Raw genomic sequence first — 27,785 nt, 5'->3', positions numbered from 1 at the left:
ATTATGCTGAATTCTGGAGGTAAGTATTTGCCATCTCTTCTGAGTTAATGAAGTTAGATACTGGAAATCAAAATTTTGCTCTGTAGTCATAGGGTGGGGGGAATGAAAAGTTAAAGGTATAAAGAGATAAGAATTAATAGCATAAATAAAGAAATAAAGGCAAAGTATAATTGACAGCAGAGTCATACTCATAGTGTTTTCTTAAAGTATTATGAGTACGATTTTTAATAATCATATGTATGTGTGTATAAATATATATAAACATTTTTTTCTGCAGGAGATTTTTTAATAGTTGGGTTTCATCTGCATATGTCCTACCCTATAAAGGATTTCTGGCTCTTCAGAACTTGGGTATCCAATTTGTTGTTTATCTTTTTGAATGTAGCTTGACTTTGGGACCTCTGGTGTGGAAAAACTCTGCAAGGAAGTTAAAAAATATCAATTGTAATTAAATGGCATTTAATAAAACTTCTATTCTTGTTTAGATACACTTATGTATTAGAAAATTGGTCATATAATATCTGAGTCATTTTAAAAACCTATTTAATCACCATTATAAATTTTACTGATTTAAAACAACATACAAAAATAGTTTATTTTAGCAAATGAATTGTTGGCTATTTTTAAATAACCACTAAATACTGTAGTGGTAATACAGTTGCTCCAGACAAGTTTAAATATTGTACAATCCAGAATCTCTACTAAAGTAAGAAACAAACATTACAGGAACAAATTTACATAAAAAACAAATATCTCTACTTTTCAAAAGTTATAATACTTCACACGCTGATCTTGCACAGTGATGACTGTTAGTACTGTAAAACTGCAAAATTAAATTTGTTGCTTTTACAAAGTATTTCACTTTTCTCTTAGTGTATGATTATTTGAGCAAATGTTAAATTACATCATTAGTGTTTTCACATCATGTTATTATAGCAATATTGTTTATGTCATACTAACCAGACTTTTGTCACTGCTATAGAATTATTTTATGATAGGGTTTCATGCTAAAACTTCATTTTTTCAGCATAACATGTTACTTAATTTTTTTTATTTCAGTGTAGTTGATATGTTACTTTTTGACAATTAAAATTCTACACTCACAGAGTCACTTTTCTATTGCAGAGACCCAGATAAAACATGTTCATGAGCATTTTGAAATATCACTTAAAAATAGATTTGAGAAAGTATGAACACTGAAGGTCTTTATTTTCACAGTTCTCTACATTTTTTTTTTTGAAAAACATAGTACTGGGGCATCTGGGTGGTTCAGTTGATTGAGCGTCTGACTTTGGCTCAGGTCATGATCTCACGGTTCGTGGGTTCAAGCTCCACGTCGGGCTCTGCACTGACTGCTCAGAACCTAGAGCCTGCTTTGGATTCTGTGTCTCTGTCTCTCTCTGCCCCTCCCCCATGCATGCTGTCACTCAAAAGTAAATAAACATTTTTAAATTTTTTTTAAAGAAAAACAGTACTGATCACATTCTCCATTTCTAAAAGAATGATCCAAAGATAAATAAATACATAAAAATATTTAAGTAATTATAATAAATAATTATAACATTATACCTTAGTACAAGAATGAAGGCAATAACAGCTGTTGGGAGGGCAGATGACAGAGCACTACCTCTGTTTAGAGATTTGGGAAAGGCTTCAGGAAGAATGTGATGTTTAAAGTAGATATTTTAAGATGACTGAAAGTTTCCCAGTCATGGATCCATAAATGCTTGAGAACCATATACTTGGAAAACCATACATTTGACATGGCTGATACATAGGGCACAAGCCCAGGATCAGCAGAAGATGAAGCTGGAGAGCTGGAGAGATGAGGGAGGTTAAAATATTAAGGACTTTTATATTTTGAAGTAAATCTGTAGGCAATAAGAATTGTGTATGATATTTTAAACTGGATCACAATAAGATCGTATTTAGTTTTAGGATGATAACTTTGACAGCAGTGTGACAGTTAAGTCTGAAAGGGAGAGACAAATGTTAGGGAAATTACTTAGCAATAATTGAGTAGGGACAAGATCAAGACTTAAATTAAGTCAATGGCAGAGGGAATGGGTTTTTCCAGGATTGAGGGAGTTCCTGTAGGACTTTCAGTTTTAAAACAAAAACTGTCCCAAACAAACTGCGATGATTTAGTCATCCTAGATTTAGGATAAAATAATCCATATGGCTTTGTGCATGATTAGATTTAGGGAGGGCAGTAAGGGAGTGAAGAGAGTCTTCTGGTGTTCACAGACTTCAGTTATAGAAAAATGGAAAAATGACAACACTCACTGAGGTACAGAATACTTGAGAGGAGGAACAGGATAGAGTGAAGAGATAACGACTTAGGTTTTTAAGAGGCCTGCTAGAAATAAAAATGTACAAATATCTTGTAAACTATTAAAATCACTGGTATAGATCTAGAGAGACTTTTATGGGTTGAAATTACTTGAAATCACCAGTAAGATGGAACCCTGAAAAATACCACCATTTAAGTTTGGACAGAGTTAAAGGTGTCTGAGAGTGAATTTGGGGAGTAATAGAGAGGTATGCAGACAACCAGGACAGTGGTGTCCAGGCAGTCGAAGGAAAAGTTCAGGAAGCAGTGAGTATCAAATGCCAAGAGACACATCAGGTTAGGTAGAGTCTTAACAATAGACATTTAGGTTTGACAAATACGGAATTACAGGTATACTCAATGAGAACACTTTTAATAATATCGTTTAAGGGAATGTTTAGTTTGCTTTTCAAGTGTCCATTAAATCATAGTGCAATGAGAGATCTTTTTAAAATTTTTTTAAAAAGATTCTTTAATGTTTATTTATTATTTTTGAGAGAGAGATAGAGACAGATTGTGAACGGGGAGGGGCAGAAAGAGAGGGAGACACAGAATCTGAAGCAGGCTCCAGGCTCTGAGCTGTCAGCACAGAGCCCAAAATGGAGCTCAAACTTGTGAACCCTAAGATCACATGATCTGAGCCAAAGTTGGACACTTAAACGACTAAGGCACCCAGGTGTCCCACTTTCTTAAAAGATTTTTATTAAAATTCCAGTTAGTTAACATACGGTGTAATATGAGTTTCAGGTGTACTAGTTATTCAACACTCCGCTACAACACCCTGGTGCTTATCACAAGTGAACTCCTAAATCCCCGTAACCTATTCAACCCATCCCCCCATCTACCTCCCCTCTGATAACCATCAGTTTGTTCTCTATAGTTAAGAGTCTGTTTCTTGTCTTGCCTCTCTTTTTTTTCTCCCTATGCTCATTTGCTGTGTTTCTTAAATTCCACATATAAATGAAATCATATGGTATTTGTCTTTCTTCAACTTATTTCACTTAACATAATACTCTCTAGCTCCATCTGTCTCATTGCAAATGGCAAGATTTCATTATTTTTTATGGCTGAGTAACAATCCATTGTGTATATATATACCACATCGTAATGAGAGATTTCTTGAGAAAAAAAATAAGTTCAAGCTGTCAAAAGAAACTCAGATGAGATTTTCCCTCAACTATTTCCTAAAGAGCTCTGGGCACATTCTTTCTTGTCTGATGCACTATCTTCTAGCCTTATCAAAATCAACTTCACCTCAACTGTTTCTCTAACCTTGCCTCCTCTACTTCTAATTCTGCCCCTACTTCTCAGAAATTATTGCTACTATTATTTTACTGAAGAAGCCATGAAAAGGAGCTTTGGCCCATTTTCCCCCTTTTAAGTCTCTTGTTCACCTCTTGTATTTTATTGATTTTCTTTTATTGGCTATACTTGAAGAGCAATGTTGATAATACACACTGCACTGAAGGTGATTGCACCAGCTTAATTATTTTCTGTCACTATTCTCTGAGCTATTCCTTCATAGCGCTTATTGCAATTTGTAATTCTTTTTTTAATATGAAATTTATTGTCAAATTGGTTTCCATACAACACGCAGTGCTCATCCCAACAGGTGCCCTCCTCAATGCCCATCAACCACCATCCCCGCTCTCCCATTCCCCATCAACCCTCAGTTTTTTTTGAAGTTTTTAAGAGTCTTTTATGGTTTGGCTCCCTCCCTCTCTAACTTTTTTTCCCCTCCCCTCCCCCATGGTCTTCTGCTAAGATTTTCAGGATCCACATAAGAGTGAAAACATACGGTATCTGTCTTTCTCTGTATGACTTATTTCACTTAGCAGAACACTCTTCAGTTCCTTCCACGTGGCTACAAAAGGCCATATTTCATTCTTTCTCATTGCCACGGAGTATTCCATTGTATATATAAACCACAATTTCTTTATCCATTCTTCAGTTGATGGACAGTTAGGCTCTTTCCATAATTTGACTATTGGTGAAAGTGCTGCTATAAATATTGGGGAACAAGGGCCCCTATGCGTCAGCACTCCTGTCTCCCTTGGGTAAATTCCTAGCAGTGCTATTGCTGGGTCATAGGGTAGATCTATTTTTAATTTTTTGAGGAACCTCCACAATGTTCCCAAAGCAGCTGCACCAGTTTGCAATCCCACCAACAGTGCAAGAGGGTTCCCGTTTCTCCACACCCTCTCCAGCATCTATAGTCTCCTGATTTGTTCATTTTAGCCACTCTGACTGGCGTGAAGTGGTATCTGAGTGTGGTTTTGATTTCTATTTCCCTGATGAGGAGTGACTTTCAGCATTTTTTCATGTGCCTGTTGGCCATCTGGATGTCTTTTTTAGAGAAGTGTCTATTCATGTCTTCTGCCCATTTCTTCACTGGATTGTTTGTTTTTTGGGTGTGGAGTTTGGTGAGTTCTTGCCTTTGTCCAATATGTCAATTGCAAATATCTTTTCCCATTCCATCAGTTCCCTTTTAGTTTTGTTGACTAATTCATTTTCAGTGGAGAAGCTTTTTATCTTCATGAGGTCCCAATAGTTCATTTTTGCTTTTGCTTCCCTTGTCTTTGGAGATGTGTCAGGTAAGAAATTGCTGCAGCTGAGGTCAGAGAGGTTTTTTCCTGCTTTCTCCTCTAGGGTTTTGATGGTTTCCTGTCTCACATTTAGGTGCTTCATCCATTTTGAGTTTATTGTTGTGAATGGTGTAAGAAAGTGTTCTAGTTTCATTCTTCTGCATGTTGCTGTCCAGTTCTCCCAGCAACATTTGTTAAAGAGACTGTCTTTTTTTTCCATTGGATATTCTTTCCTGCTTTGTCAAAAATTAGTTGGCCATACTTTTGTGGGTCCAATTTTGTAGTGTCTATTCTACTCCATTGGTCTATGTGTCTGTTTTTGTGCCAATACCATAGTGTCTTGATGATTAGAGCTTTGTAGTAGAGGCTAAAGTCTGGGATTGATACCTCTCGCTTTGGTCTTCTTCTTCAATATTATTTTGGTTATTTGGGGTCTTTTGTGATTCCATACAAATTTTAGGATTGTTTGTTCTACTTTCGAGAAGAATGCTGGTGCCATTTTGATTGGGATTACATTGAATGTGTGGATAGCTTTAGGTAGTATTGACATTTTAACAATTTTTATTCTTCCAATCCGTGAGCATGGAATGTTTTTCCATTCCTTTGCATCTTCTTCAATTTCCTTCATAAGCTTTCTATAGTTTTCAGCATATAGATGTCCTACATCTTTGGTTAGGTTTATTCCTAGGTATTTTATGCTTCTTGCTGCAATTGTGAATGATCAGTGTCTTTATTTCTCTTTCTGTTGCTTCATTGTTGGTGTCTAAAAATGCAACCTATTTCTGTACATTAATTTAGTACCCTGTGACTTTGCTGAATTCATGTATCAGTGCTAGCAGACTTCGGTGGAGTTTGCCAGGTTTTCCATTTAGATTATCATGTCGTCTGCAAAAAGTGAAAGTTTGACTTCATCTTTGCCAATTTCGGTGCCTTTGATTTCCTTTTGTTGTCTGATTGCTGATACTAGGACTTCCAATACTATGTTAAACAATGGTGGTGAGAGTGGACATCCTTGTCACCTTCCTGATCTCATGGGGAAAGCTCTCAGTTTCTACCCATTGAGGATGATATTAGCTGTGGGCTTTTCATAAATGACTTTTATGATGTTTAAGTATGTTCGTTCTATCCCGAATTTCTTGAGTGTTTTCATCAAGAAAGGATGCTGAATTTTGTCAAATGCTGTTTCTGCATCCATTGACAGGATCATATGATTGATTTACGAATATTGAACCAGCCCTGCAGCCCAGGAATGAAACCCACTTGATCATGGTGAATAATACTTTTTATATGCTATTGAATTCGATCCACTAGTATCTTCTTGAGAATTTTTCATCCATATTCATCAGGGATATTGGACTGTAGTTCTCTTTTTTTGCCGGGTTTCTGTCTGGTTTGGGAATAAAAGTGATGCTGGCATCATTGAATGAGTCTGGAAGTTTCCCTTCCCTTTCTGTTTTTTGGAACAGCTTGTGAAGGATAGGTATTATTTCTGCTTTAAATGTCTGGTAGAATTACCCATGGAAGCCACCTGGTCCTGGACTCTTATTCATTGGGAGATATTTGATAACTGATTCAATTTCTTTGCTGGTTAAGGGTCTGTTCAAGTTTTCGATTTTTCCTGTTGGAGTGTAGGTGCTTAGGAATTTTTCGATTTCTTCCAGGTTGTCCAGTTTGCTGGCATATAATTTTTACTAGTATTCCTTGATAATTGCTTGTATTTCTGAGGGATTGGTTGTCATAATTCCATTTTCATTCATGATTTTATATATTTGGGTCATTTCCCTTTTATTTTTGAGAACCCTGGCTAGAGGTTTGTGAATTTTGTTTATCTTTTCAAAAAACCAACTCTTGGTTTCATTGATCTGCTTTACAGTTTTTTTTAGATTCTATATTGTTTGTTTCTGCTCTGATCTTTATTATTACTCTCTTTCTGCTGGGTTTGGGGTGTATTTGCTGTTCTGCTTCTCTTTCCTTGAGGTGTGCTGTTAGATTTTGTATTTGGGATTTTTCTTGTTTCTTGAGATAGGCCCGGATTGCAATGTGTTTTCCTCTCAAGAATGCCTTCGCTGCATCCCAAAGCATTTGGATTGTTGTATTTTCATTTTCACTTTTATATGTTTCCATATATTTTTTAATTTCTTCTCTAATTGCCTGGTTGACCCATTCATTCTTTAGTAGGGTGTTCTTTAACCTCCGTGCTTTTGGAGGTTTTCCAGACTTTTTCCTGTGGTTAATTTCAAGTTTCATAGGATTGTGGTCTGAATGTGTGCATGGTAGGATCCCAATTCTTGTATACTTATGAAGGGCTGTTTTGTGACCCAGTATGTGATCTACCTTGGAGAACGTTCCATATGCACTCGAGAAGAAAGTATATTCTGTTGCTTTGGGATGCAGAGTTCTAAATATGTCTGTCAAGTCCTTCTGATCCAATGTATCATTCAGGGCCCTTGTTTCTTTATTGACCCTGTGTCTAGATCATCTATCCATTGTTGTAAGTGGGGAATTAAAGTCCCCTGCAATTACCACATTCTTATCAATAAGGTTGCTTATGTTTGTGATTGTTTTATATATTTGAGGGCTCCCGTTTTCGGCGCATCGACATTTATACTTGTTAGCTCTTCCTGATGGATAGACTCTGTAATTATTATATAATGCCCTTCTTCATCTCTTGTTACAGACTTTAAATTAAAGTCTAGTTTTTCTGATATAAATATGGCAACTCCAGCTTTCTTTTGCCTCCAGTAGAATTATAGATAGTTCTCCATCCCCTCACTTTCAATCTGAAGATGTCCTCAGGTCTAAAATGAGTCTCTTGTAGAAAGCAAATATATGGGTCTTGTTTTTTTATCCATTGTGATATCCTGTGTCTTTTGTTTGGGGAATTTATTCCATTTACATTCAGTTCATTTACATTTATTATTGAAAGATATGAGTTTAGTCATTCTGATGTCTGTAGGTTTCATGCTATAGTGATGTCTCTGATACTTTGTGGTCCTTGAAACATTTCACTCACAGAATCACCCTTAGGATCTCTTATAGGGCTGGTTTAGTGGTGTTAAATTTCTTCAGTTTTTGTTTGTTTGGGAAAACCTTTATCTCTCCTTCTATTCTGAATGACAGACTTTCTGGATAGAGGATTCTCAGCCACATGTTTTTTCTGTTCATCACATTGAATATTTCTTGCCATTCCTTTCTGGCCTGCCAAGTTTCAGTAGATAGGTCTGCCACTACTCCTATGGGTCTCTCTTTGTAAGTTAGAGCCTGTTTATCCCTAGCTGCTTTCAGAATTTTCTCTTTATCCTTGCATTTTGCCAGTTTCACTATGATATGTCATGCAGAAGATTGATTCAGGTTACATCTGAAGGGAGTTCTCTGTGCCTCTTGGATTTCAATGCCTTTTGCTTTCCCTAGGTCAGGGAAGTTCTTAGCTATAATTTGTTCAAATACACCTTCAACCCCTTTCTCTCTCTCTTCTTCTTCTGGAATTCCTGCGATACGGGTATTGTTCTGTTTGATTGCATCACTTAATTCTCTAATTCTCCCCTCATATGCCTGGATTTTTTATCTCTCTTTTTCTTAGCTTCCTCTTTTTCCATAATTTTATCTTATAATTCACTATTCTCTCCTCTGCCTCTTCAAACTGTGCTATGGCCACCTCCATTTTATTTTGCACCTTTTTTTTTTTTAGCATTTTTTAGCTCCTCATGACAATTACTTAGTCCTTTGATCTCTGTAGCAATAGATTCTTTCTATCCTCTATGCTTTTTTTCAAGCCCAGTGATTAATTTTATGACTATTATTCTAAATTCTTTTTCTGTTATATTGTTTAAATCATTTTTTGATGAGTTTGTTAGCTGTTGCTATTTCCTAGAGTTTCTTTTGAGGAGAGTTCTTCAATTTAGTCATTTTGGGTAGTCCCTGCAGTAGCTCCCAACTGCAGGGCACTTCCCCTGTGCAGTCTGGAGTAATTTGTGTTGGTGGGAGGGGCCACAGTCAGACCCAATGTCTGCCCCCAGCCCACAGCTGGGGCCACAGTCAGACTGGTGTGTACCTTATCTTCCCTTCTCCCAGGGGCAGGACTCACTGTGGAGTGGTGTGGCCCATGTCTGGGCTACTTGCACACTGCCAGGCTTGTGGTAATGCTTTGATGGGATCTGGCTATTAGCCAGGGTGGATTCTCAAGGTACACAGGGGCAGGAGGGGCAGGCTTATCTCGATTTGACTTTGGAGGTCCCCTGCTGGAGGGGCCCTGAAGCACCAGGAGGGAGGCAGACCCATTGGAGGGATGGCTCCACAGGAGCACGGCATAGGGTGTTTGTGTGCACAAGTTAAGTTCATTGATGTGAACTGGTTCCCTTTGGAATTTCAGCTATGGGATGGGAGAGCGAGATGGCGCATGCCAACACCTTTGTTCCCCTGAGAGTTGAGCTCTGTCTACCAGGACTCAACAACTCTCCCTTCCCGCGTCCTCTCACCCTCCCCACTCTCTGAGAGCAGAGCTGTTGACTTTTAACATTCCAGATGTTAAATCCCATTGTCTGTCAGAACTCACAGAGTCCAGGCCCCTCCGCTTTTGCAAATCAGAGTCCGGGGTTCTGCCTTGCCAGGCGGGCTGCCCCTCCACTATCCCAGTTCCCTCCTGCCAGTCCGTGTAGCACACACCGCCTCGCCGCTCTTCCTACCATCTTCCGTGGGCCTTTTGTCTATGCTTAGCTCCAGAGAGTCCATTTTGTTAGTCTTCTGGTGGTTTTCTGGGTTATTTAGGCAGATGTGGGTGGAATCTAAGCAGTCAGAGGACGAGGTAAGCCCGGTGTCCTCCTACATGGCCATCTTCCCCCTGGAGTCAGCAATTTGTAATCTTATATGTGTTTACTTGCTTAATGTCTGTTTCCCGTACTATATTATAGATCCATGGAGCAGGCATAGTAACTTTTATCATTGTTTAACTACAACAACAATGCTTGACACAACATGGACAACCACTTGGTTGAATGAATGAAAAATGTCATGTTACTCAGTTAACGTCACTAAGTTTTAAAAGATTATCTGTCCCAAGATTTCTCTAATTTCATAACCTTGAATGGTCGCCATATGTATACTTTTTTCCTGTTCACCTTGCCTTAAAGTAAAAAGCTGAGCTATTTCATTTAGTACCACTTTAGTCCCTTTTAATGGCTAACATGCTATTTATCTGTTCACACCTTAATGAATGATCCCCCCCAATGGGTCATGTCCCTTGCATTACCCCCTACTCTTGAGTGTGAGCAGAACCTGTGACTTTCTTCTAGCCAACAAAATGTGGAGAAAATGTGAGGGGATATAAATGGGATCGTTACTTCCTTGAATAGGTTTTGTTGTATAAGACTCTGTCCTAGCATAATGGTGAGTAGGGAAAGGGTTAACATTAGGCCCAGAGACATAAGGGACCCTCTGGGAGGAGGAGGAAAGCTGTAGCTTCAAGTGGGAAGCTGAAGAAGTGGTGGGGAGTTTTGGGGGGAAAAACCGATAAATTTATTCCAGACTTTCCTGGGATAGGTGCCATGAGTGGAGTCTCAGAAACTTTCTAATAAGGTCCCATTCAGGGACAAAACTCCTCCATGGCAACCCAGTAGGAACTCCTCTCAGTCTTGAGAGCTTTATGCTTTCCCTCAATAAACTCTATCGTTTTGCTCACTCTCTGTTGTCCGGGAGATTCATTCTTCGACTCCGTGAGACAAGGATCAGTGTCTCAGCCTCTATCACCCTCATGGAACAATGGACCTAGAGATTCTTCCACCAGCCTTGATGAAAACTACAATGTTGTGAGATGGTCTGTCAGAGGTCCACATGGCAACTGTAAATGATATCTAGGAACTAATAGCAACTCCCTAGCTGACAGACAGCAAGGAAAGAAATGGGGTGAGAGGAGACTACCTAAATTCTACACCTGCAAGGAACTGGATTCTGCCAACAACCATGTGAACTTGCAAGACAACCCAAACTCCAAATGAGAATTAAGCCCACCTAATACTTTAATCGCAGCCTTGTGTAAGACCCTAAGCAGAGTGCTCAGATAAGTCATATCCAGACTCTGGACCCACATAAGCTGTGGCATAATGAATGTATGCTGTTTTAAGATGATAAGTCTGTGGTAATTTGCAGCAACAAAACTAATCTACATATCAAAACTAATTCTGAAGCTACTTGCATTCAAACTCAGCCAGTTTTCCCTCTATAGTCTCAATATCAGTCTTTCCTCTTTTATTACTTAGACTTTCTCTTCTTGGATTTCCACATATAATGACCCACAATAAGTTCAGTACCACTCTCTTATTTCCTCCTCTTTCTAACTAATTTCACATGTCCTTTAAATGTTCCCAGGTTCTTCCCAGTACTATCTTCCAGAATCACTGGTCCTGGTCCGCATAGATGGTACCACCTATGTAATATTTGCTGAGCAAATTACAAAAATCAGTTTTTATTCTATCACACATCCAGCATTTTGTCTGTATTTTGCACAATTAACATCTTTAAAATTCCATTTTTGCATTTCCTTAATTTACCTCTCTGATGCCACTCATCAGATTTTTTCCCAGTTTTATTGAGAAACAATTGACTTACATCCCTGTATAAATTTAAGGTGTACAGCATGATGGTTTGATTCACATATATCGTTAAATTATTACCACAACAGGTTTAGTTAACATTCATCATCTCTTATAGATACAATAAAAAGGTAAAAAGTATCTTTGTGGTGAGAATTCTTAGGATTTACTCTATTAACAACTTTCCTATATATCACACAGTAGTATTAACTATAGTAATCATGTTTTACATTAACACACCTAGTACTCATTCATCTTATGACTGGAAGTTTGTACGTTTTGACCACCTTCCTCCTGTTCCTCCTCCCCTCACCCCAACCTCCATTAGATTCCACATATAAATGAGATCATACAATATTTGTTTTTCCCTGTCTCACTTATTTCACTTAGCACAATGCCTGAAAGGTCCATCCATGTTGTTGCAAATGATAGGATTTCCTCATTTTTTTAATGGCTGAATATTCCTTTTGGATACATATACCACAACTTCTTTTTTTTTAATGTTCATTTATTTTTGAGACAGAGGGAGACAGAGGGTGAGTGGGGGAGGGATAGAGAGAGAGGGAGACACAAAATCTGAAACAGGCTCCAGGCTCTGAGCTGTCAGCACAGAGCCTGATGCAGGGCTCGAACCTATGAACCGTGAGATCATGACCAGAGCCAAAGTTGGGAGCTTAACCAGTTGAGCCACCCAGGCGCCCCATACCACAGCTTCTTTATCCATTCATCTATGGATGGACACTTATGTTGTTTCCATGTCTTGGCTATTGCAAATGATGCTGCTGTGAACATGGTAATGCAGATATCTTTTTGAGTTAGTGTTTTCATTTCCTTTGAATATATTCCCAGAAGTGAAATTGCTAGATCATCTCATAGCTCCTTTATTTATTTATTTATTTATTTATTTATCCTTTGTTTGTTTGTTTGTTTGTTTATTTAGAGGAACCTCCTTACTGTTTTCTGTACTGGCTGTACCAGTTTATAATCCCACCAACAATGCACAGGGGTTCCATTTTCTCCACATCCACACCAGCATTTGTTATTTCTTGTCTTTTTAATGATGGCCATTATAACAGAAATGTGATGATATCTCCTTATGGTTTTAATTCTCATTTCTTTGATGACTACTGATGTTGAGCATCTTTTCATGTACATGTTGGGCATTTGTATATCTTCTTTGGAAAAAATGTCTATTCTGCTTCTTTGCTCATTTTGGATTATTTGTTTTTTTCTTTTTTTCTATTGAGTTGTATTTGTTCTTTATATATTTTAGATGTTAACCTCTTGCCAGATATATGGTTTAAAATATTTTATCCCATTCCATAAGTTGTCTTTTCACTTTGGTTATGGTTTCTTTCACTGTGCAGAAGCTTTGTAGATTGATGTAGCCCCAATTGTTGACTTTTGATTTTGTTGCTTGTGTTTTAGGTCTTATTTTGAAAGAATCTGCACTGTGGCTGCTTCCATTTTATTTTGCACATCATTTATAGCATTTTTTTAATTCATCATGGCTATTTTTTACTTCCTTGGTCTCTGCAGTAATAGATTCTCTGCTCTCTTCTATGCCTGTTTCAAGCCCAGTGATTTAGAGACTCTTAAGGACTGAGCACAAACTGAGGGCTGATGGGGGTGGGTAGAGGGGAAAATGGTTGATGTACATGGAAGAAGGCACTTGAATGAGCACTGGGTGTTGTATGTAAACCAATTTGACTGTATATATATATTTATTTATATATTTATATTATTAAAAAAACCAAAAATAAATATAAAAGAATCAAGGGAGGGGCAGAGATTAGGTCTTACTTTAAAAGAATCAAGGGAGGGGCAGAGAGAGAATCCCAAGCAGACTCCACGCTGTCAGCACAGAGCCTGATGGGGCCTGGATCTCACAAACCATGAGATCATGACCTGAGCCTGAAATCAAGAATCAGATGCTTAACCAACTGAGCCACCCAGGCACCCCTTCAGTTCTTACATTTAAGTCTTTAATCCATTTTAAGTTTGTTTTTGTGAGTGGTGTAAGATAGGGGTCAAGCTTCATTTTTTAATATGTAAATATCCAATGTTTTCAGAACCATTTATTGAAGATACTGCCTTTTCTTCATTAAGTATTCTTGGTTCCCTTGTCAAATATTAGCTGATGGTATATGCTTGGTTTTATTTGTGTGCTCTTGATTGTTTTCTGCTGGTCCATTTGTTTTTATGCCAGTACCTTACTGTTTTAATCATTATAGCTTTATAATATAGCTTTAAATCAGGAAGTATGATGCCTCCTGCTTTGTTCTTCTTTCTCAGGATTTCTTTGGCTATTTGGGGTCTTTTGTGTTTCCATATAAATTTTAGGAGGTTTTTTTTTTTTCGTAAAAAATACCATTGGAATCTTGGTAGGGAATGCATTGAATATACAGATGGCTTTTGATACGATAGATATTTTAACAGTATTAATTATCCCAATCCACGAATATAGAATACCTTTCCATTTATTTATGTCTTCTCCAATCTCTTTTATTAATCCCTTATGGTGTTCAGAGTACAGATCTTTCACCTCCTTGGTTAAATTTATTCCTAAGGATTTTATTGTTTTTGATGTTATTGTAAACAGGATCATTTTCTTTTTTTTTTCCAGAAAATTTCCTGTTAGTGTATAGAAATGCTATTGATGTTTGTATATTAATTTTATATCCTGCAACTTTTCTGAATCCGTTGATAATTTCTAAGTCTTTTTGGTTGATTCTTTAGGATTATCTATATATAAAATAATTTCATCAGTAAATAGAAACAATTTTAATGGTCCTTTCCAATTTTGATGTTTTAATTTATTTTTCTTCTCTGATTGCTCTAGCTAGATTTCCTTTACTGTGTTGGATAAAAATGGCGAGAGTGATAATCCAACAATACATTAAAAGAAGTATTCACCACAATCGAGTGGGGTTCATTCCTGGGATGCAGGAGTGGTTCAATATCCACAAATAAATCAAAGTGATATATCACATTAATAAATAAAGGATAAGTACCATATGATCCTCTCAATAGACGCAGAAATAGCATTTGACAAAATACAGTATCTTTCTTGATAAAAACCCTCAAGAAAGTAGGGATAGAAGGAACATACTCAAAACCATAAAGGCCATATAAGAAAGACCCATAGACAATATCATCTTCAATGGGGAAAAACTGAGGGCTTTCTCCCTGAGTTCAGGGATGTCTGTTCAACATGGTACTGGAAATCCCAGCCTCAGCAATCAGACAACAAAAAGAAATAAAAGGCATCCAAATCAGCAAGGAAGAAGTCAAAGTTTCACTCTTGGAAGATGGCATGATTCTCTACATGGAAAAGCTGACAGACTCCACCAAAAAACTGCTAGAACTGATACAGAAATTCAGTAAAGTTGCAGGATATAACATCAATGCACAGAAATCATTTCCATTTCTATACACCAATAATGAAGCAGCAGAAAGAAAAATCGAGGAATCAATCCCATTTACAATTTCACAGAAAACCAAAAAAATACCTAGGAATAAACCTAACCAAAGAGGTAAAATATCTGTATGCAGAAAACTATAGAAAGCTTATGAAAGAAATTGAAGAAGTCACAAAGAAATGGAAAAACATTCTATGCTCATGGATGAGAAGAATATTGTTAAAATGTCGACACTATGCAGAGCAGTCTACATATTCAATGCAATCCCTATCAAAATAACACCAGCATTCTTCATAGAGATAGAACAAAAAAATCTGAAATTTATGGGAAACCAGAAAAGACCCCGAATAGCCAAAGTAATGTTGAAAAAGAAAATCAAAGCAGATGTTGGTGAGGACGGAGAGAAAGGGGAACCCTTTTGCACTGTTGGTGGGAATACAAGCTGGTGTAGCCACTCTGGAGAACAGTATAAAGATTCTGCAAAAAATTAAAACAGAGCTATCCTATGACCCAGAAATTGCACTACTACTAGGTATTTATCCAAAGAATACAAAAATATAGATTTGAAGGGACACATGCACCCCATTGTTTATAGCAGCACTAGCAACTATAGCCAAATTATGGAAAGAGCCAAAATGTCCATTGACTGATGAATGGATGAAGAAGATGCGACGAATACTACTTGGCAATCAAAAAGAATGAAATCTTGCCATTTGCAACAATGTGGATGGGAATAGAATGTATTATTCTAAGTAAGACAAGTCAAGCAGAGAAAGATAAATATCATGTGATTTCACTCATATATGGAATTTAAGAAACAAAAGAGATGAACATAGGGGAAAGAAAGGAAAAATAAGATAAAAACAGAGAGGGAGACAAACCATGAGACTCTTTTTTAAAATTTTTTTAATGTTTATTTTATTTTATTTTTTTAAAGCTGAAGGATTTGTTTTTTAACGTTTATTTATTTTTGAGACAGAGAGAGACAGAGCATGAATGGGGGAGGGTCAGAGAGAGGGAGACACAGAATCCGAAACAGGCTCCAGGCTCTGAGCTGTCAGCACAGAGCCCGACGAGATCATGACCTGAGCCGAAGTCGGCCACTTAACTGACTGAGCCACCCAGGCGCCCGTTTATTTTATTTTTGAGAGAGAGAGAGAGAGGCAGAGAGAGAGAGGGAGACAGAATCTAAAGCAGGCTCCAGGCTCTGAGCTGTCAGCACAGAGCCTGATCTGGACTCAAACCCATGAACCATGAGATCATGACTTTAGCTGAAGTCAGAGACAACCGACTGAGCCACCCAAGCGCTCCCATAAGTCTCTTAAATACAGAGGACAAACTGAGGGTTGCTGGAGGAAGGTGGGGGGGGGATGGGCTAAATGGGTGATGGGCATTAAGGAGGGCACTTGTTGGGATGAACACTGAGTGTTGTATGGAAGCAATGAATCACTAAATTCCACTCCTGAAACCATTATTACACTATATGCTAACTTAGATTTTATTTTTTTTAATGGTGACATTAAGTCCCCTTGTCTAGTTCCTGATTTTAGAAGAAAAGCTCTTAATTTCCCACTATTGAGCATGATGTTAGCTGTGGGATTATCCCATATGTCCCTTATTATGTTGATATATATTCCTTCTATGTCTAATTTGTTAAGTGTTTTTATCATGAACTGATGTTGAATTTTGTCAAATGTTTTCTGTCTATTGAGATAATCATCCTTTTCCTTCATTCTATTAATGTGATGCATCACATTGATTGATTGGCATGTGCTGAACCATCCTTGCACCCTAGGGATAAATCCCACTCGATCATGGTGAATGATCCTTCTAATGTGCTGCTTAATTTGCCTTGCTAGTATTCTATTGAGAATTCTTGCATCTGTATTCATCAAGGATATTGGTCTATAATTTCTAGTAATGTCCTTTTCTGGCTTTGATTCGGATATTAAGTATTAGGATATTAGCATAATTAGGATAAGGCTGGCCTTGTAAAATGAGTTTGAGAGTGTTCCTCATCTATTTATTTTTGCAAGAGGTTGAGAAGGATTGATGTTAATTCTTATTGAAATGTTTGGTAAACTTCACCAGAGAAGCCTCTGATCCTGGGCTTTCATTCACTGGGAGATTTTTGCTTACTGATTCAATCTCCTTACTAGTAGTTGGTTTATTCAGATTTTTAATTTTTTTCCTGATTCAGTTGGTAGGTCGTATGTTTCTAAGAATGTTTCCATTTCGTTTTATAATTTTTAAAAAAAAATGTTTGTTTATTTTTGAGAGAGAGAGAGAGATAGGGCACGAGCAGGGGAGGGGCAGAGAAAGAGAGGGAGACACAGAATCTGAGGCATGCTCCAGTCTCCAAGCCCTAAGCATGGAGCCCAACGTGGGCCCCAAAAACACATGAACCGTGAGATCATGACCCGAGCTGAAGTCGGTTGCTTAGCCGACTGAGCCACCCAGGCACCCCTAAATTTTTCCATTTCTTCTAGGTTGTCCACTTTGTTGGCATGTAGTTATTCATAGTAGCTTCTTATAATCCTTTGTATTTCTGTGGTATCAGTTGTAATGACTTTTTCATTTGTAATTTTATTGATTAGGGTCCTCTCTCTTTTTTCCTTGATTAGTCTAACTAAAAGTTTGTCAATTTTGTTTACCTTTTCAAAGAACCAATTCTTAGTTTGGGTAATCTTTTCTATTGTTTCTCTGATCTCAACTTCATTTATTTCTGCTCTAGTCTTTATTTTGTCCTTCTGCTAACTTTGGGCTCAGTTCGTTCTTCTTTTTCTAGTTTCTTAAAGTGTTCAGTTAATTTTTTTTTATTTGGTATATTTCTTGCTTTTTTAAAAAATTTAGACATTTATTTTGATAAACATTCCTCTTAGACTTGCTTTTGCTGCAAATCGTAAATTCTAGTATGTTTGGTTTCCACTTTCATTTGTCTCAATACATTTTTTTCATTTATTTTCTCTTTAATTTCTTCTTTGATCCATTGGTTGTTCAGAAGAGTATTGTTTAATTTCAATTTATTTGTGAACTTTCCATTTTTCTTCTTGGTATTGATTTCTAGTTTTATGTGATTGTGGTCAGGGAAGATACTTGTTATGATCTCAGTCTTGAATTTGCTAAGACTTATTTTGTGGCCTAACGTATAATGTCTCCTAGAAAATGATCCATGTGCAATTGAGACAATGTGTACAGTGCTCTTATTGGATAGAATGTTTTGTATATATCTGTTAGGTCCATTTGGTCTATAATTTTGTTCAAATCCACTGTTTATTGATTGTCTGGGTAGTGTATTTATTTATTTTTTTATTATTTTTTAATATGAAACTTATTGTCAAATTGGTTTTCATACAACACTCATTGCTCATCCCAACAGGTGCTCTCCTCAATGTCCATCACCCACTTTCCCCTCCCTTCCACCCCCATCAACCCTCAGTTTATTCTCAGTTTTTAAGAGTCTCTTATGGTTTGGCTCCTTCCCTCTCTGTAACTTTTCCCCCCTTCCCCTCCCCCGTGGTCTTCTATTAAGTTTCTCAGGATCCACATAAGAGTGAAAGCATATGGTATCTGTCTTACTCTGCCTGGCTTATTTCACTTAGCAGAACACCCTCCAGTTCCATCCACGTTGCTGCAAAAGTCTATATTTCATTCATTCTCATTGCCAAGTAGTATTCCATTGTATATATACACCACAACTTCTTTATCCATTCATCAGTTGATGGACATTTAGGCTCTTTCCATAATTTGGCTATTGTTGAAAGTGCTGCTATAAACATTGGGGTACAAGTGCCTCTATGCATCAGCACTCCTGTATCCCTTGGGTAAATTCCTAGCAGTGCTATTTTTGAGAGTGGGATATTATGTCCTGAACTATTATTGTATTTCTGTTTATTTCTCCTTTCAGCTATGTTTCCTTTTGCTTTATATATTTAGATGTTCTAATGTTTGGCACATAAATATTTGCAATTGTTATATCTTCTTGATGGGTTGACTCCATCATTATGTAATGACTTCTTTGTCTCTTTTTACCATTTTTACTTTAAAGCATATTTTGTCTTATATAAGTATGACTATCCTATATATGTGTGTGTGTGTATATTTTATGTATATATATGTGTGTGTGTGTGTGTGTGTATGTGTGTGTGTGTGTATGTTACCATTTGCTTGAAATGTATTTTTCTATCCTTTCACTTTAAGTCTATGCATGTCTTTAAGGCTACTGTGAGCCTCTTGTAGGCAGCCACTCTATGTGTTTGAATTGGAGAATTTAATCCTGTTATGTTGAAAGTATTGTTTATAGGTAAGGACTTACTTTTGTCATTTTGTTAATTGTTTTCTGGTATTTTGTAGATTCACGGTTTTTGGCTTCTTATTCTGCTGTATTTTTGTGTATATTTTGATATATTTTGTATCAGTATAATTTGACATCTTTATCACATTATTTTGTGTAATCACTGCAGGTTTTTCCCTTGCAGTTACTATGAGGCTTACATAAAATATCTTAAATTATAACACTCTATTTTTAAGCCAATAACAACTTAACTTCAATATAATTCCTAAACTTTACAGTGTTACATTTCCTCTCCTTCAAATTTTAGGTTACTGCTGTTACACTTTACATATTTTTTATGTAACTAATAATAGATTGTTGTCATTACAGTTATTTTTACTACATTTGTTTTTACCTTTAAATTAGAATTGTAAGTGAATTATTTACCACCATTACCAAATTACAGAATCTAACTTTGACTATATGTTTACCATTGAGTGAGTTTTACACTAACTTTTTGTGTTTTCATGATGTTAATTAGCATCTTTTATTTCCACTCAAAGAACTCCTTTGAGCATTTCTTGTTAGGCAGGCCTAGTGGTAATAAATTCCTTCACCTTCTGTTTGTTTGGGCAAGTCTTTATCTTTCCTTCATTTCTGAAGAAAGCTTTGCCAGGTATAATATTCTTGGTTGATACGTTTTTTTTTTCTTTCAATATTTTGAATATGTCATCCCATTGTCTCCTGCCTGAAATGTTTCTGTTGAGGAATCTACCCATAGTCTTACGGAGTTTTTCTTGTATGTAACTTTTCTTTTTTCTCTTTCTGCTTTTAAAATTCTTTTTTTTTCTCTTTGACTTTTGATGATTTGATTATAATGTGTCTTGATGTAGTTCTATTTGGGTTCAACCTATTTGGGATCTTTTAGGCCTCATGTATCTGGATGTCCATTTCTTTCCTCAAGTTCAGAAAGGTTTCAGTGATTATTACTTTGAATATACTCTCTGTTCTTTTCTATTTCTCTTCTTCTGGAATTCCCATAATGTGAATATTGTATGTTTCCATTATGTTGCATAAGTCTCATAGGCTTTTTTCACTCTGTTTCATTAAAAATAATTTTTTTTTGCTCCTCTGACTAAATGATTTCTAACGTCCTATCCTCAAGTCGTTGATTCATTCTTCTGCATGGTTGAATCTGCTTTTGGAGCTCTCTGTTGAACTCTTAATTTCAGCTATTGTATTTTTCAACTCTAAGATTTCTGGGGTTATTTTATGGTTTCTATGTGTTGAAATTCTTGTTTAGTTCACGTCTTGTTCACTTAATTTTGTTTAGATTTTGTGTGTTCTTTTAGTTGCTAATCTTCTTTAAGAGGATTATTCTGAATTTTTTGACAGTTCATAAATACCTATTTCTTTAGGGTGAGTTACTTGGAGCCTTATTAGTTTCCTCTGGTGGTGTCATATTTACCTGATTTTTCGTTATCTTTGATTCCTTATATTGGTGTTTGTACATTTGAGTAATTGAGGTTTTCTTCCAGACTTTATAAGTTTACTTTGGTAGAGGCAGATATTCACCATTAGGTGTAGCTTGCATTTCTGGGTATCTTCTGGTAGTGTCCTTGTGTAGGTGGAGATGGGTATTAAGGTCTATTTTTAGGTGAGGCAGCTGTTAAAGCTCTGAGGTCAGGAATGAAGGAGGTGTACCACTGGCTGAGAACAGTAGTATAGTATTGCTGGCTTGGTTCACTGCTCAAGTGAAGCTGTAGTATGGGCTGTGGGGTTGCCCTGATTCTCTGGTCAGGCTTACTAGATGGTTGGAACTGACCAGGCTTACTAGATGGTTGGAACTGGGTACTATATTCAGTAGTAAATGGGACTATGAATTAGCTTCCCTGCTGGGAAGCAGGTTGGGATGCAAGGTCTGGGCTCATTGTTTGGGGACCCCAATCATGCAAGAGTGTGACTGATTTCCCTTGTCAGGTGAGGTCACTAGTTTTGCTCTGCAGTTGGGGAAAGCCACAGGCCATGCTTTGTTCAAGTGCCACTGTGAGCAAGACTGTTGGATGAGCTACACAGCTTCCCATGTGTTCTGGTTAGGTTCCCTTGTCAGGCAGGCTGAAAACTATATTCAGCAATAAGTGAGGCTGTGAATTAGTTTTCTTTCCTAGGTGCAGCAGAAGAAGCAGCTCTCAAGCTGATAAAGCTCTTTGTTGTCTTAGCTCAAGCCAACCCATACTCCAAGTTTCCTGGCCACAGAGAGCCACTGGCTTTACTCTGAAGTCTGTTGGCTCTGCCTGCCTATCTCTCAGCTAGAGCATTACTGAGTTACCTGTGTAACCAGATCTTACTTCCAGTCATTTTGTTCAGACGGGGTTGGGAGACACTCTCCACAGTGGATGGAGCTGTGTCTCAGTTTCCTCGTTTGGGCAGAATAAGAAAGGGCCCTTCCAGGCCCCTTACATTTTTCACAAACAGGCTTTCCAGTTCAGAGGGACTGGGAGCTACTTTCAGGCTTGGCTATAAATTAACTCTCCTGCCTGGGCATAGCAGAATAATCCTCCATGCCTGCTACTGGCTTTTCTTTGGGAGCAATCACCACCACGTGCCTCTCAGCAGGAGCATTGCTTGACTACACAGCTTCCATGTGCTCTTGCCAGCCCCTATGGTCAGATGGGGCCCAGAGACACTCCTCCCAGTTGGGGGTTTTCCTGGGAATGGACAAACCAGACACTAAGGCCTGAAAAACTCAATTGAGGACCCAAATCAGGCAATTCTGCATCCTAAAACTTCTCTAGACAAAGTGTACCGCCAACTTCTTCAGATGAGCAGAACTGCTGGTTGGAATTACTACTTGGACACTGCAGAGATGAACTCAGTTTTCCAAGATATGTAAATTGGTTGTTGCAAGTCCCCCACCTTCCCTGTCACAGATTGCCAGTGGTTGAGCCCTGCAGATTCCACTGTAGCCCTCATGGGATGACACCACATTAGGGACTCCCACAGTGCTGGGGACTAGTTGTCCCCTTAGGATCTTTTTTCCCACTGGAGGAACTGGAGACTCAGGAGAGATGTCTCCCAGTGGTGGTATGCTGGCCTAGGGGAGGGACGATGTGGTCACCGTGTAGCTGCTTCTTTTACCCTTCTAATGAAGTCTGTCTTGTTCTCTGTGGTGCTGGCGGGTGTTTCAACCTCAGCCCCATGTTCTAGGATTCTCTCAATGGTGTCTTGTTCATAAATAGTCATTAGTTGTTCTTCTTGTGAGAGGAAGTGAAGTCAGGAAAGACCTATGTTGCCATCTTGGTGATGTCACTCCCCGCAGTGAGTTTTTTGGGGAAGGTTATTTTGTCATGTGGTCAACTTAACTAAAACCGTCTCCTCAAAAAACCACTTCAATATGTCAACAAAACCAGGTATTCATTTTTGATGAATTTTTAGTCCCATTTTTCTATAATTTATTACATTTCAAGAAAATCCATAAAAATAACTTTTAGATGATAATCCATTTCACTATTATTTTGATTGCTGTTTCTACTTGTACAGAGAAGCACAGTTTGCACTTTATGTTAATTATTAATACGTCTTGTAACTAAAGATAAGCAATTAGCTAGTGTTCAGCATTAGCTTGAACAATGTACTATTTAATGTGTTATTTGAAACACAAAATAGCAGGTAAATTCTGAAAGTTAATATTATAATAACATAAGACTGTTCTGACCTCTGAGTTAATCTCATAGCATTTAACTAGTCTTCCGGTGATATCAAATCTCCTTTCTAAAAATTGCAAATTTCACTAAGGTATATATAGTATATTAATACATTTGAAGTATTACATATACTATACTTTTGACTCATATTTCTAATGATTCGTGTATACTTTATATAATATTTTACATAATATTTTATATACATAAAGTATATGTATGTGTATGGAGTATTAAATACACTATATCTTTGACTCATATTTCCTAATCTCATTTTACAAATGAAATAATTGTGATAGCAAGTCTTACAAGCTAATCTTTCCATCTTTATCTCAACTGATATTGTCATATCATTTTGCTATAGCAAAGTCTTAGTATTCATTGTGTTATTTTTACTTGAATTATGATGATGATAACCACATATAGAGATTGAAATGCATGATACATACGAAGAGTGGCTTCAAGTATGTGGTTGAAGAATATTTGCTCCCATAATTTCTTTCAAGTTTAGCTGTTCCCAGAGAGCCATCCCATTTATAAGATAGATAGATGAAAGGATTGTCCTCTTTGTGTTCATGAATCATAAAGCTATTTTAAATGAAAAAAAATAAATATGAAATATTTCAGGATGCTTTAAAAAATAAAATACATAGTGTTAAGTATTATACTAAAATAGATTGTTATTACTATACTCTACAGGAAACAAATAAATAAAATAATCCAGAAGTCACCTTTGATTGATATAACACATATAATAAAATAATGGCATCCTCATAAAACAAAGAAAATCATTCTCCTTTTATTCAATTTCTCACTAAAACTAGGGGTTTTGTTAGGGAATATTTCCTGTTCTTCCTCAGAATGTTTGAGAAATTACTATGATATTTAGATAAATGAAGGAAGTACAATTTTAAAAATCTTGCAGATTAATTTGGTCAATACTGCCTTTTTCCTCAATAAATGTGTCAAAGAGTTACCTTCTAGTCTGGTATAAATACAGCGACAGATACTTCTGGTTAGAAACATTGTTATCTCTGACAGTGTCTCTTCCTCTCTGCACCCCCACCTCCTACTGAAAAATAAATACATAAAACTCTCTACTAAAATTATTTCCAAATAAGATTGGGCTTTCTTTTTCAGTATTTACATGTTTTAACTTTCTTTTTAAGAGAACTTACTTGTAATTTCTTCCAGAGAACTTTGATGGTGGAGATACAGGACTTCTAGGAAGGATACTCTGACAGGATGAGCTCCAGGGATTCTGCACATACATTTTTTTAAGGGAGTGAGGAAAAATTTAGCCATGATTTTAAGGAAATTTGAAACACAATAGTCCACAATGATTCTACATGCTAAATATTTAAATGCCAATATATCTCCAGGCTTCATTATTAAAAATGACCAATAAACAAAGTTATTGCTAACAGGCAAATGCTTACTTATAGCGATAACTTAGCAAGTCTGTCTCTCATATCTATCTATCTATCTATCGATCATCTATCTATCTATCTATCTATTGTCTATCTATCATCTCTCAACATCTATCTACCATCTATTTATCTAGAATGGAGAATGGTTTGCTGAAGGGGAAATGCAAATAGAAGATTCATTTCAGCTGCCACTCTAAGCACTAACTGACCTTTCTAGCCAAAAGGATTATATATGAATTCCCCTTCCCATTGTCATAGTGTGGAAAACATACCCAGAGAAAACACAGTTGACAAAAGCAACGCAGAAAAAGAATACTTTTCAGCTCTCTGAAAATAGAGAGCTTCAATATCAAACAGGCACAGCATACTGCAGAGAGCTTTGGAGAGAAGGTAATACATACAAATCAATCAATAAATGCTTGGTACTTAAAGACTGCACTTTGAGTAATTGCATTAGAAAGAGTAAGTTGTAGTAATATGGGAATTGAAACAAGAAATCAGCATTTTAACACAGATATGAGGCATATAACTGGATTCATACTGGATCTACACAAAGCCTATTCTTATAACCACACTGGTTATGTTGGGTACATAACATTGCTGACATGGTCATTTTGATGGAGCCATATTGAAATCAAGGATATTGATTTTGTTTTACATTGCTACTTTGGTAGAGATATTTTGACACGGGAAATTTGATGCAGACTATAAAACAGTGCACTTTATGATTTATAAAAAAAATTAAGTGGGGTGCCTGAGTGGATCAGTTGGTTAAGCATCTGACTTTGGCTCAGGTCATGATCTCACGGTTTGTGGGTTTGAGCCCTGCATCAGGCTCTGTGCTGACGGCTCAGAGCCTGGAGCCTGCTTCAAATTCCATGTCTCCCTTTCTCTCTGCCCCTCCCTTGCTCGGGCTCTGTCTCCCTCTCTCAAAAATAAATAAACATTAAAAAAATTAAAAATTAAGTGATTAAGTAAGTAATATGTGAAATATACATCATGACTCATTCCTAACTTTCAGGTCATGTTAACAACCACCTCTGGGAGGTGGAGTGAGGAATCTTGGATTGGTAATAATGTCAGAGATGAGATAAAGATTAGGTATCTAGAAAAACTCTCTGATACAAACAAGAAGAATGAGACTGACCCAATATGTCTCCTCTGTTGTTTAAATATCTTTCTTTTGTCTTTGGGCTTTCCTTTTCTGCTTTGTTTTTGTGATCTTCTTTAAAATAAAACAAAAAATCACAACAAAACAAAAAAAGAAGACCATGACTCTTGAAAGTTTGATTTCAGTGAAGCTTGACAAGAAAAATTCACTTGTGTCTATAGCCCGTCCCTTTGATCTTTGATCCCTGATGTCACAGTAGTCAGAATCAAGGGTTCCTGATCATTCCATACATCAGGTCTTAAAGGGGCTACCTTTGCTTCCATAGTGGACTTAACTTCATTGTATCAGGTCTCTTTCTTTAGAAGGCAAAAGAGAATAGTATATCTGATCTGGTGAAAAGAGGCTTATCCAACATTTGGACTAGGGGTCATAAACCAGATTCTCTAGCTTCAGCAGAATGGATATATTGGGGAGAAAATACCATAGAAAGTAGTAAAGGGGTCATATCATGTAGAAGGACTGCTGTGTACCTCTAGTGTGTCCCATTTTGGGCCTGATTTAAAGTTATTAATCCCGAACTAGCCCTTGATTTAACTATTTAAATGTAGAAATGTGTTTCAGGCAGAATCTAAGAGTACAAAATTATAGAGCAGAAGGCAGGGCCAGACTGACATGGTGAGATTATTTTTTTGAGATTATGCCCTATAGGTAGTGGTGATGGTGGTGCTGATAGTAGTGTGGCACTCTACTCTTGGAAGCACATGGGAGTTCAGAAAAAATAACAGCTAGCTACTGAAGACAGTTTTCTCCAGAGTCAGTGACTATATTAGACCATTGAGACAGGGTGATAATATAGTTTATTGTCCAAACCAGAACACTTAGGAGAGTAACACAGGGAACTGCTAATGTTTGCATTGGAACAACCAACAGAAAGTGGGACTATCCTGGTCACCCTATCCTGAAGTCACTGTTGTTAGACCCAAAGTTGAGCCTTTTCATGTTTTTCAAAAACAATGTGGCTTTCACTTTCTCCATCAAAAATAATTCTTTTTCCATATTTTATTTAAAAAAAAAAACCTTGAAGTTCCCTATTTGGTATTACACAGCCACAATCATTAATTCCATTTTTCAGCACTCATAGTGAAGATGATGCTGTGAGGGTGTGAGACAGATGTATTTAGTAGAGCATTAAGCCATGGTCTAGCTTGACAATTTCAAAGGACAAAGAAAAAGCCTTGTGGAGGGGCCCATTAGGACCTGATAAGGAAAGTCAGTAGATTCCCATTTGAATTCATGATCAAACAGCAAAACATAATCTAAGGGTTGGTAAAAGTATGAAAATCAAGAGAAGTTTCTGGACTTCTCTTATGACATTCCAAAGAGCAAAAAATATTGTGTGCAATAATATACACAACAGGTCCATCTTATCTACCTGGGACAGCCTGACCAGGTGTCCCATGTATTAGAAGTCACAGGCAAAGCACTTGTCCTATTCATTCCCTTTTCCTATGTCAATAAAGTTTTTCCAGTTGTTATAGATTAAGGCTCTATCTAGGGCACAATACCCAGAACCAGGAATAGACTGCATCATGGAGGGCTGGATCTTATTTTCTCAGATGAACTTCAGGTTTGAAAATGTGTGATAAAAAAATTGCAAAGGGCCTAAACGCACTGCTAGCCATTCTAGAATTAATTAATTCATACTTCTACTCTCTGAGACAATTATTTTACCACCCCATCTCTCCACAAACCTCTAGCTTCTACATGTTCTTTATTTTTAGTTGATGACTTCACTTTATTCCACTAAGAAAACAGAAATGATCAGAAGAGAACTATTTTTATCTTCCCACCACCAACTTACAATCCTACCTACATCTGTATCCATACACTCTATTTGGATAAAGATATCCAAAGATCAATTCCTCCAAATGTGCTCATGATCCTTCTTGCCATCTCAAGGACTTTATTCATGTAATTTTTCCCATTCTATCTTGTAGTACTTTTATCCTTCTCTCCTGGATTATTCTTATAAATATACAGATTTGCATTACAAAAAAACTTAACTCCACATTATCTTCCAGTTACTGCTTCATTTTTTTTGCTTCCTTTCCCTCTGAAACATTTCAAAAAAAGGTGTCTGTCTTCATTGTAACAACCCTCTAACTTCTCCTATACTTGTCAATCCATGCCAGGCTTGCTTCTGTCCCCACTACTCTGCTAAAACAGCTCTTGTCAAGGTTACTAATCAATTCACGTTGTCAAATCCAATGTTATTTCTCTTCATCTGGCATTTCTGTCAGTAGCATGTAATATAGTGACCCATTTCCTAATTCTTGAAATACGTTCT

The 27,785-nt window shown here is 37.0% G+C and overlaps 1 long non-coding RNA gene across 1 annotated transcript; it reads right to left on the bottom strand.

Moving 5' to 3' along the window:
• Positions 1-48: 48 nt before the first annotated feature.
• LOC111558742 lies at positions 49-25,656 on the bottom strand. Its single transcript, XR_002739874.2, has 4 exons — positions 25,475-25,656; positions 24,076-24,158; positions 23,347-23,485; positions 49-417 (listed from the first exon to the last, which is right to left on the bottom strand). It is a non-coding gene; the product is annotated as an uncharacterized LOC111558742 (long non-coding RNA).
• Between the last annotated feature and the right edge of the window lie 2,129 nt (positions 25,657-27,785).

The sequence above is a fragment of the Felis catus genome, chromosome X (assembly GCF_018350175.1).
Source record: "Felis catus isolate Fca126 chromosome X, F.catus_Fca126_mat1.0, whole genome shotgun sequence".
NCBI lineage: Eukaryota > Metazoa > Chordata > Mammalia > Carnivora > Felidae > Felis > Felis catus.
This window is presented reverse-complemented; position numbering and strand designations above follow the sequence as displayed.